Source organism: Lycium ferocissimum, chromosome 7, assembly GCF_029784015.1.
Source record: "Lycium ferocissimum isolate CSIRO_LF1 chromosome 7, AGI_CSIRO_Lferr_CH_V1, whole genome shotgun sequence".
Taxonomy (NCBI): Eukaryota; Viridiplantae; Streptophyta; class Magnoliopsida; order Solanales; family Solanaceae; genus Lycium; species Lycium ferocissimum.
The window spans coordinates 12,607,218-12,625,275 of NC_081348.1; positions in this window are offsets into that span (position 1 = coordinate 12,607,218).

Below are 18,058 nucleotides of genomic sequence, written 5' to 3' on the forward strand. Positions count from 1 at the left end.
AATCGATTATTCTAATGAAGATAAATATTGTAAATACTATAAATAGTTTAAACATAAATAGAAGGGAATGAAACTTGTGGAATTAATTATCTATTTCCTTAAATTAGCTATTTGTATCAAAACTAAACTCCACTAATTTCACTAAGGTTCAATCTAAATTAAGAAACAAAACGTGTTAGTCATTCCACACAAATTGAATGCACAACAAAAAGATGAAATAGAAGGGTAATGAGTTAAATGGGCTCAGCCCCTTTTAGAATTGCTGTGACCAGGCCGCTGTTACGCCTTGGCCCAGTCGTTTTTATGGGCTGCTGCGGCTGCGGATAGGTTGACTCGAGAGGAAGTTTTGTTGGGCCTCGGCCCCACACCGAATGCGGAGGGAAACGAGTCCCTTGGACTCGTATGCGAAGTTCATGCAAAAAAAAAATAAAAAATAAAATGAAAGGAACGGATTAGTAGGCAATCAACAAATGAGATTAAACATATATGATATGAACTTAAAAACCAACCAGCATGTTATACATATGTTGTGCACATCTAAATATGTCTCGTGTATACACATAGATACGTAATCAAATACCGCAGGTTCACAATAATGCTAAAAAAAGAAACGGAAACTGAAATATACTCGGTCTGTCGGCTGTCTTTTTAAGGGGCTGTTGGTTTATATATTTTTTTTTTTTTTAAAATGGAGAATCATAGGCAAAGCAGTCATTTTGACTTTGGCTTATCAAAGAGCCAAAGAACTTGAAAACTTTGCCTTTGAACCAAAAAAAAAGAATCCTATTTAGGTAGAAACAAAGGTGACAGTCATGTTGTCTTCCAAGTTACCTAAAGAACATAGACCAAGTAGTCTAAACAAATCATAAAGAAGCATTCAGCAATGATGTCGGCAAAGAAAACCATTGCATACTCAAGAACTGTTCAAAGCGGCATATATAACCATCAATCGCGTTCAAGTATATACACTATATACGCGATGTGATCGGTAAAATTCCTTAGTTTATCTCAATGATTCAACTAAGCCAACAGAGGTCACAAACCGCATTTGAGCAAGTAATTTCGATAGTTCCAGTATCTCATTTTTGACATTTGGGAAAGAAAATGATATGATTCATAAGCATGATATCTAAAACTATGACATAAAAAATATTTTTTGATAATGCTTTGTACACAATATGGGCACAACATAATTCCTCAAATTATGAACAGTAAACAGGTAGTACAAACTACAACTCATGGCTTCTAGCAGGTCATCAAGCGCAGATTCTTCAGTCAGCTTACCAATTCTAACCATAGTATGATAAACATAATAAGTTGTTAAACGAATACAAATATCAGTGGAGATTTAAACCTTTGTGGTGTAGCGAACTAAGTAAACAACTGGAGCATGAATCTTAATAGGCTTAATATTTGAATCTCAGCTCCTAATCCATACATAAGGCGGGTATGCTAGTAACAATAAGATGCGTATGTTGTACTTATCTACCGGTGAGCAGGCCCTAGGTCCCATATTAATTGAATAAAGATCTCCCGTTAATTAACACTATAACACGTCAGTCCGAACAAATCACAGACAGGTCTTGTACTAATCACAAACAGACTACAAGACTCAATACCAAGCTGCTAAGCCCTCTCGCACGAACATGTCAGCATAGAATGCATTGATAGGTTTGAGCATGGGCATGTAACAGAGACCAACACGCTGATTAAGAACGCAAACAGAGCTTAAACAAGACACGTGAGATCTAAACATGGCCTAGACAGGAACTAATGCTTTAATCTTACTTAACAGCATAACAGAGGCTTGATCCATTAGAAACGCAGCAGAAGTGTATCTGAACGGGATCTAAAATTAGCAACAGACCAATCAGGCATTAAACAAATACAATGCTGACCATTCATTCCAACAATGCTCCTAACTCAAACAAAGGATTGCATCACATACCAGCAGAAACCGAGTATTAATAGGTATGATTAGACTTAATACCTAGGAATAAACTAAACAAGATTGACGATTAGCAAATATTGACCCAACTCCCACTAACAATATTTATGACTGACCCACGAATTTACTCAACAAATACAACACACATTGTATTAAACACCGTTAGCAAATGCCCATTACTTAGGCTAAGCAAATAACTAACTAGAATCGTTTAAGACGTAAACAGATCACACTGTTTCTAACAAACCGAAATTGCGAAAGTAAAACAGATTCTGAAAAGCTTAAAGGAAGGAAAATTACCCCTTTCGGGTGCAGTGAACGGGGTATGAATCGCGAATCTATCCTCGATTTTTAAAGTAACAGCCGAAGGACAAAACGATTTAACCTTTCCAGTAGGTGTTCTCAATATAGCGATCGAAAGAAAAAATGTAAAAGTTAAGAAGGGTTAAAGTGACTGAAAAACTCCTAAAAAAGACCCCCCTTCCCCGAACTGCCAATGCTCACATATATAGTAGGGTTTTTTGATCTTTTGAGCGGGATTTTCGAAATCAAAAATTGAGTCAACTAATACGAACGTTGGAGGGGTTTTGGACGAGCTTGTAGCCCATCCACGTGATTCGGTCAGATTTCCTCAAAAGGACCGATTTCCTCTGGTCTTTGAGGATTTGCTGTGTTTGAAACGAAAAATGGAAGATCCTTTCTCTGTCAACGACAGAGCAAAGCAGATTTGGGGACGTTTTTTTTGTATGGAAATGGAGAGGCAAAGCTGCCATGGTTGAAAGAAGGGTCAAGGTTTGCTAAAATGAGGAAAGGGACGAGTGAAGAGGTGATGAGAGAGGGGTGAGCGGCTGATGAAAAAAAAAATGAGGGATTAGGTATTTGTTTTAGGATTGGGCCGTACCGGGTCGGGTAATGGAGTGGGCTGGACCGGGTCAGGTGATGGAGTGGACTGGACCGGGTCAGGTGATGGAATGGGCTGGTGGATTTTGGGCCATTAATTTGGCTGAAACATATTAGCCCTTCCTCCTCTATTCTAATTATTTTGGGGCTTCTAATTTAGTGACTAGTACAATATATATACTATGATAATTAATGATATGACCGCGAACCCTTTAAAAATTGTGATAAAGTAACACTATTAATGTTGATAGTAGAATAGTGCAAATGAAAGTAATAATATTAATAGTAGTAAAATAGAAGCGAAAATAAAATATTTAGATTTAATTAACTTAAAATCCCAAGGAAATAAATTGGAATAAAGGAGGGACGAAATTGGGTGACAACAGCTGTCTTATCAATACATTCATATCCGTCACAATTCTTTTTCCTCTCGTACTCTTGTCTTAATCATACTATTACTTCTCTTAACTATAAACTCGTCATATTTTTATCCCTCGCTATCAATTCAAATCGGCATTTTAATATAACACTCTATAAAGATTTGCCACCTTTTCTAAATCATCTCTTAGTATCACAAGCCTTTTCCAAATTCTTTTTACCATATCGATATCGACCTCCTAATTACTATTACTATCAATTCAGCAGTTAACTTATTTCTCAAGGTCAGCCGTACTCACAACTTAGTCAAACCCTATCCTTACTATTGACACGACCTTTCAAGACATATTACAAACCTATATCTCATTCTCTTTTTATTTCTAGGAAAATTTTGGCAGAGTTTCCTTGTATTTCTTACTATCTCAAACTCGCACGCAGGAAATACCAACAATGCCTCACAAAAAGCCAAACATATATATATATATATATATATATATATATATATATCATATCATATCATATCATATCACAACACACAGGCTCCCAATATCAACAACAAGATGAAAATGATGAACTTACCTCGCATGTCCAACTCAAACCGCACTCGTTACACTTTTCGTTTACTTTCCTTTCAATCTTCAACTTTACATTTCAATTGTACTTCAAATACCTTGCCCGACATACATCTTTCGTACCGTTGCTTACCCGCGTACTTTGTAACTTCCAATATCATCGCTCACTTTCTTCGTCGACGCCGTTCTTCCGCTAAAATCAAGGGTTAGTATAAGGAATCTCATTTCCTATGGCTTGGCTCTATCGCACGATCTTAGATAGAAAGAAAGGTAACATCCTAAATGTCCCGTAGCTTCTCTCCTTTATAGACGTGGTGCATAACACACCGATAAACAAGACTTACTAGACACGGTCCGTAGACACTTCCGAGGATGAACGCTTCGATACCACTTTTGTCATGACCCAACCCCCCGGGCCGTGACTAGTGCCCGAGCTGGAGACTCGTATACATACCTGTAGATATAGTCCGACTGAAACTAAGAACAATATGGAAGCTATAAAACAAGACGTTATCTTAGAACGTCATATATCATAATAACCTGTCTCCTGAGGAGTCACAACTAATCAAAACATACACAATACGCAAGCCGACAAGGGTCGCCACTACATACGGAACATCCCAAAATAAGTCATATCGACACAAATTTCGAACAACACCTATATACAACCCACACATATGTCTACGTACCCCAAGAGTATCAATAGTGAAATATGACGGATAGGGCCCCGCCGTACCCCCGGATAAACATAAATCTACATCAAAAGATCTCATTAAAATAGTCTCAGTTCGAACAACGAGCTCTCCAAGACACCGAGTGTAGGTCCTAAGCACGAGGGTCACCAATCGAGTATCCGTACCTCGTGGCATGAAACGCGACCCCCCCCGAAGAAAGCGGGGTCGCACGAGATAGTATATAAACGAAACACAATAAAGAGGATCATGACGAAATAGAGATTACAGTGAGACAAGTATGACAATCAAGAAATCACCGTACTCGTGTCTTATAAAATAAAATCACGCATAGCTATATCATATATCATATCCGGCCATTATGGACTCTTGAATAAGTCGTATACACGTATACCACGCCCGCCCATCCGGGACCCGTGCCATCATCACATCATATATATATATATATATATATATATATATATATATATACACACGTACCCGACCCTCTAGCCGAGGGACTCGGTGAACAATGCAAAGAAACCGTGCACGAAAACATACCGGCCCGGACTCGGTGAAAGATATAATAACAAAGATGCACGAGCAAGAGTAGTGAGCAACCATATGCAAACTAAATCATCATCTGAGACTCAATAGAATAAGTAGGATGAACTAACACTTGAGTATCAAAGACGACAGTGATGTCAAGTACCCTTTGAATGTCACTATGAATTATATCATATAGAACCTCAGGAATCATAGACACGTATCAAGATAATATGAAATAGCTTTTTGGAAGTCAAGGACATTAGCCATCCTAGTGTCTCTAAGAATAGGAGCTTATACATTCGTCACTTGTTTGTTTCATATAGATCATGCCAAAAGAAAGAAAGGATAGCTTTACATACCTTTATCGCTTATCCGCGATACAATACGAGTACGTTGCCCGGAGTATCTCAACCTATATTAAGACGTTAAGAACTATGGTTAAGCTACGGAAAGGTTTAAAACGTATTTCAACGCTAGTAGCTTACTTCTAGAAAATTGGGCGGCATTTCCCCTATATTGTTCATTTCCCTTTCATTCAAGCCAACTATAAAACGATCAAGTTAACATCAACAAACCACATGTTCAAGTACTATATCAAGACTAGCCAAAACAAGATTCAAGAATACCCCGAGACAACCCGCACCATTACAACATTCGATAATAATCAACATGACGACTACGACATATTCAAATCCCTTCTAATAATCTATAGCCACAACACTTCATCAAAATGACCTTATAATAGTCCAACAATTACAACAACACAATGCATAATCTTACTACACCTAGTCCTCCAATTCAACAAGAAAGCAACAACACAACCAACCGTATCCTTCTCGAATACAATACAACTATAACCTTAACTATCATATCCCTTCACTTTCATCATATAGTCAATGACAACAATAACGACAACATTAATCGAAATTAATCCACCATTTTTAGATTAGAAATGTATTTAACACGGCCAAACGGAACCTTAACATTAACATATACAATTCCTTCACTTTTAACAAATAATCCATAACAATAATAACAACAACAACAATCAACCCAATCTAATTTGAACAACTCCAATTCTGTCCATTTCAACGCCAACACTAATCATGCAATTTTCTTACTTCCAATTCCACTTAATACAAATTAATCTCTCCATTACAACATCATTAAATCCAATTTCATGACAAAAAGGAGAAATCTTACCTCAAATTTAATTAGGACAGATTCTACAATAACTTGCGCCATTTGCACCACTTCATTTTCTTCAACTTAAACTCTAACCTTGCTGCTCCTCTAAATGCTTAGAACACCTTAGGAATTTAATTCTTTTGGCTATCAAACTTGTTGATCAAGGTATCGCCATGGCCGCGAGTTGTAACATGGCCGTTCATAACTCCTCCTTCAATCAAGATGAAATTTAGCAATGTAATGGTGTAAAAAAAGGGCTGGCCGTGAGCTTGGGAGCTGGGGTCGCCATAGCCATGGCTGAGAGCTTCTCTCTATTATCAACTCAATTGAAGACGAAAATGAATTGTATGACTAAGGAATTAGTCATCAATTATGCATTTATATGCTTCCCATAAGGTTGACACGTGTCCAGCCACAATGACATGTGTCCCACTATGCCATGGACCAATCAGATTTGGCCATGTTGTAGTGGGGCCCACTTAGTGCACTAATTAACTTAATTAATCTTAATTAATCTCTAATCCCCACTTAATAATCTAATCATGGTTAATTAATCCCTAATCTCCACTAATATTTCTATACTAATTGAAATTTATAAGCAAATCGTGCCATATAAAAAAAAAATCGGGATTAAAAGTCCTTGTCTCATATCCCAAAAATAATCTTGTCCTTGAATTTATGCCGATTAGTTTACGAATAATTCAATGTACAAAAATACGGGATATAACAATTTAGGACTAAACACGGTAGGATTGAAACACTATGATGTATAATAATTTTAAGGACCAAAACTTCTCATAAGTGAGTTGTTGGTTAACATGCAAATTCACTTTAGATACTATCGAATTATAATTCTTCTATTTTACAAAGGGTCTTTTGATTCAAAGCACTTGCTAATAATTGAAATGGTATTAACGTGCGAGGCACGTTCGTAGAAACTAGTTAGTTTAAAAGTATGAATATAAATATTGGTTGACCAAAATATTCCCTAAATGTTGATTGACTTTTATGCCCTTAAATATTTGTATAATTTAAGGATATAATTGTAAATCACCCAAGGACGGAATTCTTTTCTGATTTAAACTACACATACCCGACCCTAGAAAGTTGGTATTAGGTATAATTCTTTCCGGACATAATTGTTTTGGATGGATAGAAGTTCATCTAAAACAATAATTGTTCGAAAATTAGAATTAATCCTCCACTTCAACATACTCAGAGAGACAGAGACTATTAAATTGGTTAACTATTTTGTTTGTACAAAAATAATAGTATAAGATTATTAGATATCGTAAAAGTTTAATTATTTCTTTTAAAAATCATTCTATATTAGATAAAACTGTAATATTCAAAACATTGTCTAATATCTAGGAATTTGAGATTTAATATTTCTCAAAATTTGTAATGAAAACAACTTGAGGAATCTTAGTTGTAATAGGAATGAATTCTTCGTAGACTTTTTCATTCTCTTTTACCTATTAAATAAAAGTTACCTTATTATTACCGTGTCTATGTTTTAATACTATGCAACTTTGTTCATGAAATTTATTTAACAAACGATCTTTGCTTATGGTGTCTTAATAGTTTTATCACCAAAGTAATTATCACTATTGTAAAGTCATTATCCCATAAAATAGCAATGTGGCAAAATATGGCACAATATCTCAAATGGTTAAAATTTAAAGTAAAAACCATTTTTTTTTTTTTTTAAGAAAAGAAAGTTAAACTTGATTGGCATTAGAAGTCTACCCAAATTGATATCAGTCAAAACTTTAGTTAAATTCATATTTTCTTATTTATTTTATAACTATTTTGTCTTTTACATTTCTAAGGAATATTGATAAGGATCAATATATCTCAAATTTTGTTTTCTACTTCATTAGACACTAAATAATATCTATCTTATTACAAGGAATACTACTACCTAACATTTTTTTGTCTATGATAAATTGATAGAGAATAATGTGCAACGCACATTCGTAGAGACTAGTTATTATAAAAGCATGAATATAAATGTTGATTGATCAAAATATCCTTTAAATATTGAACGATTCTAATTCTATTTCTTTTGGACATACTTCTTAAACCTAACAACCTAAAACTATAAATCCACGTTAGTAATGGACTAGTTATGGGACAATCCTATTACTACTAGGAAGTAGAAATATCGGACGTGGCCTTTTTCTAAATCGTTTTTTTGTCGCGAAGCATGCCTAATAGGCTAAAAGAGCATGCCGATTTAGACATTTGGTCTGCTCATGTAATCTAAAATGCTAAATTATATGAAAAAGTAAGTCATAATTGCAATTTGCAAATAGTAAAATACACTTACATTTCAAAACTCATTGCCTCTTATACAATCTACCACTTTTTAAGCATGGTTTATCACTTCGTGAACCACTCAACAAAATATTCTCCCTTCAACAAGTCAATATCAAAGTACGGTCAGCAAATAAACATAAACATTAAATAGGTGGATGCAAAATAAATAATCCTAAAATTAAACTAGGAAGTAGGAACTAAGTATTTGTTTAAGTAGATTAGGAACTTAATTATCTTATTCTATATATATTTTATAAGTTAGAAAGTCAAATTTTTAAAATAAATACTCCTTTGTACTATGTTTTTGTTTTTCTAAATCCTTATTGATTGCTGCCTATATATGTACGGGTAGTTATTAATCGACTGAATATTAACGTGTGATTATTAACGTACAACGTACGTTCGTAGAAACTAATATTATTTTAAAAGTATGAATATAAATGTTGGTTGACCAAAATATCCTTCAAATATAGAATGAGTTTTATAACTTTGCTATTAATATTAACATTTCATTACTAATAATCCTAATTCTATTAAACTCCCAGCCGTTACTAAACTCATTACCAATCCTATTTCAACTAACCCACCTTTACCATTACTATTTACTAATCCGTTTTTTCATGAAAACTCATTACTAATCCTATTTCAACTAACCCATCTTATGCAGACTTTACTAATATTTTTTTTTTAATTACTAAGCATATTTCAATTGACATATCTAATAGCCGAGTTTTACAACTCTACTATACTAACTTCCTAATCCTATTTCGGTTGATCTTCTATAACAACCCCACTATTTCACACATTCTCCATTATAATTTTTTGGCATACTTCTCGAAAGGTATTATTTCTTTCCACTTTTATACTTTTACCGCTTTGGCAACTGTCAATAGCTATTGCCAGTACAAGTTGCCTCTCCCATTAGAAATTATTAGATATCATATTAGATAATAAATATTAATTTGTATTTAGAGTAGATATTGTTTTGAAATTTCTTCGTAGTTATTACAGCTGTTCTGAAAATAGCAATGGAATCAGATTTGGCGAAAGAATATGTGCCTATAAATAATCTTTGAAAGTCCGATGTTCAATGGGTAATGAAGGTATTGGTCATTGGAAGAAGACCAATAATAGGATATAAAAACGCAAGAGGTGATGGTTCCCGTATGCCATTGATATTTGTGGACAAAGAGGTAATATTTGTTGTATATTTGTATTATTTTTCTTACTTATTCATATTTTCTTTATTCATCAAATTAATTTTTAAATAATATCATGGGTTGTGAATTTATAAAAGAAGATTCTCATACATCTATTAAATAAAAGAGTATATTAGTTAGGTTACTTTAGTATAGGTTTATTAATTTAATTTAGGTTAATTAAATAAATAATATTATCTAATTTATTATGATTGAGATTGACTGGAAATAACGTGCAACTGCACGTTTATAGAGACTAGTAGTACTAAAAATGCAAAACAAAACATGGCAATCAACCTTACACCTTATAGTGGATTAAACCCACTTGTTCAAACCACCATCTGCCCATGTGCAACCATTTTGAAAAAGCAAACATACTGGTAGGTTTTCACAAGAACCAGGGTTAAAACCCCGCGTCTAAAATTTGCCGCCGGAATAAGGTCACCGTTCCGCACAATTTTGTTGTTTATCAATTAGGTCTGATCCGAACTCTAACACGGCAAAAGAAATATCATTTTTTTTTCAATTCGAGGATTAAACTTACTTTTGCCGTCACACCAAGTTCATCTCACCACTATTAATTTTTCATGCTTCAAACATTAAAGCAAACTGAAAAAAATTACCATATCCATGTATAGAATCACACGTACAAATATTTCATCTAGGTTATCTATTTAGATGCGAGCAGATTCTTGGTGTCAATTGATGGAATACAGGCATACGCTGCAGAAGTAAATAGTCAGTATCGAATTTGCATGTAATATAGACAACACATAATCAAGATATTAATCAAACATAAAATTGATACTTATACCTTGAAGCTGCGAAATTCGTGTCGGCGAATTTCCCCATGGAAGAACGTGTAGTAACTTATGAAAAATCACCGTCCACTTCTTATGGAATAAGACTCTTTATATAGACACATGTCTTAGGGTTTTCCTTTCCCAAACCTGCTAAGTCTTCCTTTTCCACCAAGAAATTGGATTCCATTTAATTCCTAATTATTCGGACACAACAGGGACCATGTAATTTAATTAACGAGGCTTCCTATTATGGAATTAATTCGAAATATCTGAATTAATCCTACCATAATAAATTATGAATTATTCCACAAAAAATCGTAACTGCACTCCTCAGTTCAATTTCAAAATATTTTATTAAATCTTATTTAACTTCCATAAGATTACAGATACCAATCAATTAAATTAAATTACTGACAATTTAATTCATTGACTAATTAAATCTTTTATACTTCCGCTTAACTTATTTCATGTGACGGATACAAAATCCACCCGCAGGGTTTTCACATGAAAACTTATAAGCATCCATAAAGGAGCATCATCAATCTCAAAGTCGAAACATGAATTCTATCAACTAATTATTATTTCACAAATGTATTTTGCCATTATCCAATTTACCAGGAATACATAGACCCGCAATTGAGTCTTACCTTTTAATAAATCAAAATAATGAACAAATCACATTGATCGTAATAATTATATCAAGATTAAGAGTATAAGTACATTTAATGAACTAGAGAATTTGTTTTATATATTCAGTACAAAAACACTTATCTCTACTTGGTCTGTTCAATACATACAAAATGTACTAGCACAAGAAGGCGGAACTATGCCGTTCCCATAATGAAGATACATCATATTTAATCTCGTGCTACAATCATACCGATGGCTTTGCCAATTTCCATCTTAGATTGTGAACATAAACTTTATAATTATAAGAACCGATGATTTAATCTTCTTTGTATAAGCTAAACTCTATACACTAAATAATCTACTATATAAGTAAAGGACACACATACTAATACATGATCTATTTAACTCTTTATTAAAATTGAATAAATAATTGTTCTATAATAAAAATATTACATCCGAACACATGGTTAATAGTACATATCCCAACAATTTGTTCAAGTGAAATCTTTTGCTCATTAAAGGTCCAATTTACACTCTTTTCGTCCATTAATTTCCAAGTTGATGTCTGAAAATTAGTATTTATTTGAGAGCATGCTTATTCTTTACTCTAGAATGTGGTTTACCTTTGCTCTGTTTATTGGTCATTAGATTGCTGTTTCAGCTTATTTGCTTTATCTTGTTCAGAATTAAATCCTAATTTTGTTGTTGAATTTGAGTCATGAAGGTGAGGCAAATTAATGTAGTATTTGCTTGCATTTTGGTTATGTGTCTGTCACTGTTGTTGTATCTCTTTTTCTTTTTTTGTACTTCACTTGTTTTAATTTCTTTGCATTATAAAATACATCCTTAACCCGCAAAAATTGTAAAAACTAAACCAAATCGATAAAATCAATAAAATGAAAACCGATAGAATTTATATTATAATGGTTTGATTTAGTTGAAATATTTAAAAAATCGCCTTAATTGATTTGGGTTAATTTTAAATAAAATTGAGTCAATTCGGACCATAACCACCCTACGTGCGAGTATTTAAGTTAATTCTTCTGTTTCTCCTCTTCTTTTTGCTCTTTCCCGTTTATCTTCATCGTGTTCAGTCATTTCAAAATATTATTATCAATTATGAATTTGGTTGTCGTATTATTTCACATGAAATAGATGTCAACCTTTCAGAAATTGAATTGACAATGTTTTGAGCAGGAAACTTATATGAGCCCTTTTTTTTCATTTAAGCAAATAATCATCTTAAAGCAATCTTCCACCTTTGACCACCCGAGTAATTGACTTGACCTTTAGTTAAGTCGAAAGTTATTAATACACCTGAGGTCCATATTATATACTATAGTGTTTTTATGTTTTAAATTTAGTTCAAATAAATAACTTTTTACCTAAAAAATAGATGTTAATTTCTTTTCATTTTCTTTAAATAAGTAAATTTTTACAATATAATAAAAATAATTAAACAAGTACTATTTAATTAAAGACAATTTAATAAAAATACCGTTTATTTTCTAGATATGAGTGATTTTTAAAAAATATCCAAACTAAAACCATCATATAATATGAAACAACAAACAACAACAACAACATCTCCAATAAAATCCCACAAAGTAGGGTCTGGGAAGGGTAGAGTGTACACAAACCTTACCTCTATCTTGGGATGTAGAGAGGTTGTTTCCGGTAGACCCTCGACACAAGAACCAGCCATTCAAAGCAGTATAAAAGGCATGACAAAATACTATAGAAAGTAGGATAAAGCTGACTGAACGGAAAGGAGTCGAAACTCCCACAAAATAATGCGCTAATTGAAGTACAAGAACCAACAAAAAGCAACAGAAATCAATAGATAAGGAACTACAAGAATAATACTACGACTACTATTATGAAATAATAAGTAGGACACTCAACTACTAATCCTCTACCCTAATCTATGTCCTCCATAACCTCCTATCTAAAGTCATGTCCTCAGTAAGTTGGACCTGGGTCATGTTCTATCTAATCACCTCTCCCCAATACTTCTTCGGCCTACCTTTGCCTCTCCTAAAACCATTAATAGCCAACATCACATACCTCCGCACTGGGGCATCTGTGCATCTCCTTTGCACATGCTCGAACCATCTCAATTTCGCTTCCCGTATCTTATCCTCCACCGAAGCCACTCCCACCTTGTATCGAATATTTTCATTTCTAATCCTATCACTCCTAGTATGCCCACACATCCATCACAACATCCTCATTTCTGCAACTTTCATCTTCTGTACGTGAGAGTTCTTGACTGGCCAACACTACGCCCCATACAACATAGTTGGTCTAAACACCACTCTGTAAAACTTGCCTTTAAGTTTTCGCGACACCTTCTTATCACACAAGACACCAGGCCCGAGCCTCCATTTCATCCACACTCCCCAATATGATGTGTGACATCATCGTCGATATCTTCATTATCTTGAATAATAGACCCAAGATACTTGAAATTATTTTTCTTTTGAATGACCTGGGTACCAAGCCTCACTTCCACACTAGCCTCATGTCTTACATTACTGAACTTGCACTCCAAGTATTATGTCTTGGTCCTACTCAATCTAAACCCTTTAGACTCCAATATCTGCCTCCAAACCTCCAACTTCGCGTTAACTTTGCCTCGAGTCTCGTCGATCAGAGCAATGTCATTTGAGATTAACATATATCATGGCACCTCACCTTGGATTTGCTGTGTCAGTCCATCCATCACCAAGGCAAATGAAAATGGGCTAAGAGCATATCCCTGTACGCAATCCCATCAGCGCTGGAAAGTGCTCCGAGTCTCCTCCCACTGTTCTAACCTTGGTCTTGGCTCCATCATACATGTCCTTGACCACCCTAGTGTAAACCACCAGTACACCTTTAGCCTCCAACCATCTCCAAAGGACTTCCATTAAGACCTTATCGTATATTTTCTAGATCGATGAATACAATACACAGGTCCTTTTTTATCATATAATATGAAAAAAAGGGATTATATTTTTGATTCAGTTAGGTAAAAATATATTGAAAGTTATATAAGCTATAATTGAATAAATAAGCCTGGATTTTATGGATCCTTGGAGCAAATACATTGTGGGGTTTCCTCCGGTGTAACAAATAATAGCCACGGCTATAAAAAGATGAGAATTATTCCGGTATTAAAGTACAAACAAAATAGCTAATTGAAAAGATTGAATAGCACAGAATGAGTAGAAAATGATTATTATTCGATGCCTTTTCCCAGGACTGTTAAGCTCCTTTTGTAGTACAAGTACATAAGCTCTAAACCTATGATTACATCCTAATAATGTACAATAATGGGCAATAAATATTGCTTTAATGCTGAATTGTAACGTTTGCTCCGTATCCGGAATGGTCATATAACGTTATTCTCCCATTAATGAACCTGTGCTATTGCCTTTGTGGATTTACTGCGGATGTCTCCGGGGCTCCTTACTCGAATTAAATGAGACAACTTGCAGCATTCCACCATCTTCCGCCACGTGCTCTAATACCACTTTGCCACGTGTTGAGCTATATTTTGACATGTATACATATAGTCCCTCCACTTTCCGATGTAAATAAGTGATCCCGGGAAGTGGAATTGAAACATTACTAGACATATCACAACTTAATGGCGGGAAAAAGTTTCCTCTGACTTCTGATGTGATGTACATCTCTTTGATTTTGCCATTTTTCCCACGTGTCCTGCCCGAATTGGCCAAACTTGGCGGTTTGGATTTTTTGAATTGACTCGTAATCATGACGGTCCTTGTGATAAAACTTCAAGAAGTTTATCTTAATCTCATTTACCCTTCTTTTAAGCTTTTTTCATTCATCACAAAGATACTTCTTGCTCTCACGTTAAAGCCTATTCATCTTCAATTTTACTTGAATCTATACGTTAATCATCCAGAAATATGGCTAAACCCAGACCTTCATCTGCATCTGTTGCTTCTCCTTCATCTGCTTCATTACCGCCGATCAGCGGCAATAACGCCAGCGACGATAATTCCCCAATTCCGACGAAAGAGTCCTTTTATTCATTTATCCCTATTACCTTCAACTTCAATGATGAATTTTCTTCCAAGAAAGTAAATACTCAAAGTGATAAAGGTGAAATGGTTGATAACTATCCCTCTTCTATCACTACTGACACTCTCCAAACGGTTCGTGCCGACTGCAAATGGGTACACCTTTCTAACATCATCATCCCTGATCCTGAAGATGTCATTACCAAACACAAACCATTTTTTTCCAAAGTGTAAATATATTCGTTCACATTTGGTTTAGATCCGGCAATCGACACGGTGGTTATCAAGATGTGCAAACATTGTAATGTTTGCCTTGGTCAAATTGGTCCGTCTGTCTAGAGGGTCGTAGCCTGCATCCGGTTTTTGGCTAATAAAGAAAATAAGCCTTTTACTTTGGACGACTTCATTAGAGTTTATGCCCCTAAAATTTTTAGGGGTGGAGTCATCATTGTGTCCAAGCGTGGTCGATCCTCACTAATCACCAGTTTGGACGATGATAATGATCGAGCATGGATAGAAAGATTTGTTGTTGCTCCTATAGCAGAGATCGTCGACGAGGCGGACATGCCCATCCCGGAAGTGTAGAATCCAAAACGTAAGCGTTCACCTTTTTATATTTCGCCTTTACGTGTACTCACCTTCTTTTCTTTCTTAAGCTTGTAAAGCCAACAAAATCAAGCCACCCACCGATTTGCGCTTTCCTGAATTGGTGCAAGCTCTTCTCGATGTCTCAAGCCGCGATCCTAAACGTGGAAAGAGATTTCTCGCGACCAGCGAAAACCCAAAAATCACAGTGAGTCTCAGATCTAATATATGCGCTCCAACTTCCTTTCTTTTTTTAGTACAATCCTTCACCTTTATTATAAATTCCATTCAGGTCTTCTCAAAGGAGCTGTCTTACCGAGGGTCGTTCTAATGGACCCCGTCCTGGATCCTACAACTTCTAATTAGAGAATTGCCCAGGCTACCATGGTTGCGGGTTCCTCTTCTATTCAGAAGGCAAAGAAGAAGAAGACCCCTGGGTCTTTCAAAAAAATCAAAAACAGCTCTACTACACCGGCTTCTTTTACTCCTCTCAAAAGAAAGAGGAACTCCAAAGAAAACACTGCCTCCGAGGCCGATAACATCTCGACTCTTCCACCCATCTTAGCTTCTAATACTGTCATTGTTGGTGATGAAAAAACCGAGGATGACGCCATAGTGCCAAGAGGGTTAGGCCGAGATCTTCGCCGAAAGTTCATCCGGCTATTTTGCTACTTTCCCCGCACTTTTGTGTGAAAAAATTTACTCATCACTACTTCGAGGCTGATGCTTCTACTGGTGAAACCCCTTTTGCAAGAAGTCCCCAAGTCAAACCTTCGAGATCTTTGGAACCTAGCTCCTCAACAAGGCCTTTATCACCCAGACCAGTTGCTCATACGCCATGAGATCGTACCTCGTCCCAGGCTTATTTGGTAGGCATTCTACCTGCTCCGAGTGTCAATCCGAACCGAGTGAGAATCTTTTCTATAACGGTCGTGAGGATACCAACCCTCTTTCGAGGCCTGTTGGTGTTACCAACTATTTGAAGTCTCTAGTCTCAGAGTCGGGCAAGGACAAAATGGCCGGAGTGTCATGGAAGTGTCTTTTTAATGAAGGTTTACATGCTTCTTCTCAAGTAAGATTTTCCCAATTCGTTTATCTGCTTTATTAGCTTTCTTTCAATGACAATTCCTAACCCGCGTAACTCTTTCTTTATTTAGTCCTGGTTCTAGTTGGTGTAGGTCTAAAGCGATGCATTGATGATTTTGACAAACTAAATGCCAACCTGGAGGACAAGAATCGCGAGATAGAATTCTATAAATTAGAGCTCAATAGAAGGGACTCCCAGTTGACCGGTGACATCCCAGCCTTGAAGGCTGCGCTTGAACAGACGAAGGCTTCCCTGCAAAAAGCCAACCAAGATCTCGAGCAAATGAGGAAAAACAAGGAAGCTTACAGCCAGCAGGCCGATAGGCTCTAGGAACATCTTGTCAGGCTTCAATTTGTATTTAATATCAACACTGTAGTAATTTCTCTAACAATTTGACAACGGTTTACTACATACAATATTGATTAATGACTATTTCTTTGAACAAAACTCTTCTCGATTTGTCAAAGTTTGAGCCTTTGGACGAAAACAACTTTAAATGGTGGTCTTATAAAATTCTAATTTTCCTTGAACAATTAAAAGTTGATTATGTTTTATTTAACGAACCTCGTGTTGATGTTTTTACTACTACTGCTAGTTCTAGTACTACTGACGTTACATTGCTTATGGTGCGAACTAGAAGTTTGAAAAAGATAATAAAACTGTTAGAGGACATCTACTAAATTCCATGTGACCAACTGTTTGTTTATTTATTTGTTATTTATAAATCTGCTAATGACATATGGGACAGTTCGAAAAGAAATTTGATGCCGACGAAGGAGAAAAAAAGATATGTTGTTGGCAGTAGATTAAATTTCAAATGATTAACAATTAGCCGATCATGAAACAGGTTCACGAGTAACAACTTGACTGTTGAGATTCTCAACGAGAAGATGAAGAAATGTGAGTGTTTGCAAGCCAATGTTTTACTTGAAAAATTTCCATCTTTCTGGAGAGATTATAGGAACCCACTACAGCATAAGAAGAATTTGACTCGCCAAAAGCTAATCAATCACATGAGGATTGAGGAGACAAACCAACTCAAGGATAAGATGGAAATTATTTCTCTTAATTCTTCTAAAGCTAACCATGTGGAATCTTTTGGTACTTTTGTGAAAAAAAAGCAAACAGAAGAAAATCTTGACAAAAAGGGCATGCGAAGAATCAGAATTTCTATCATCAAACCAGAAAGCTA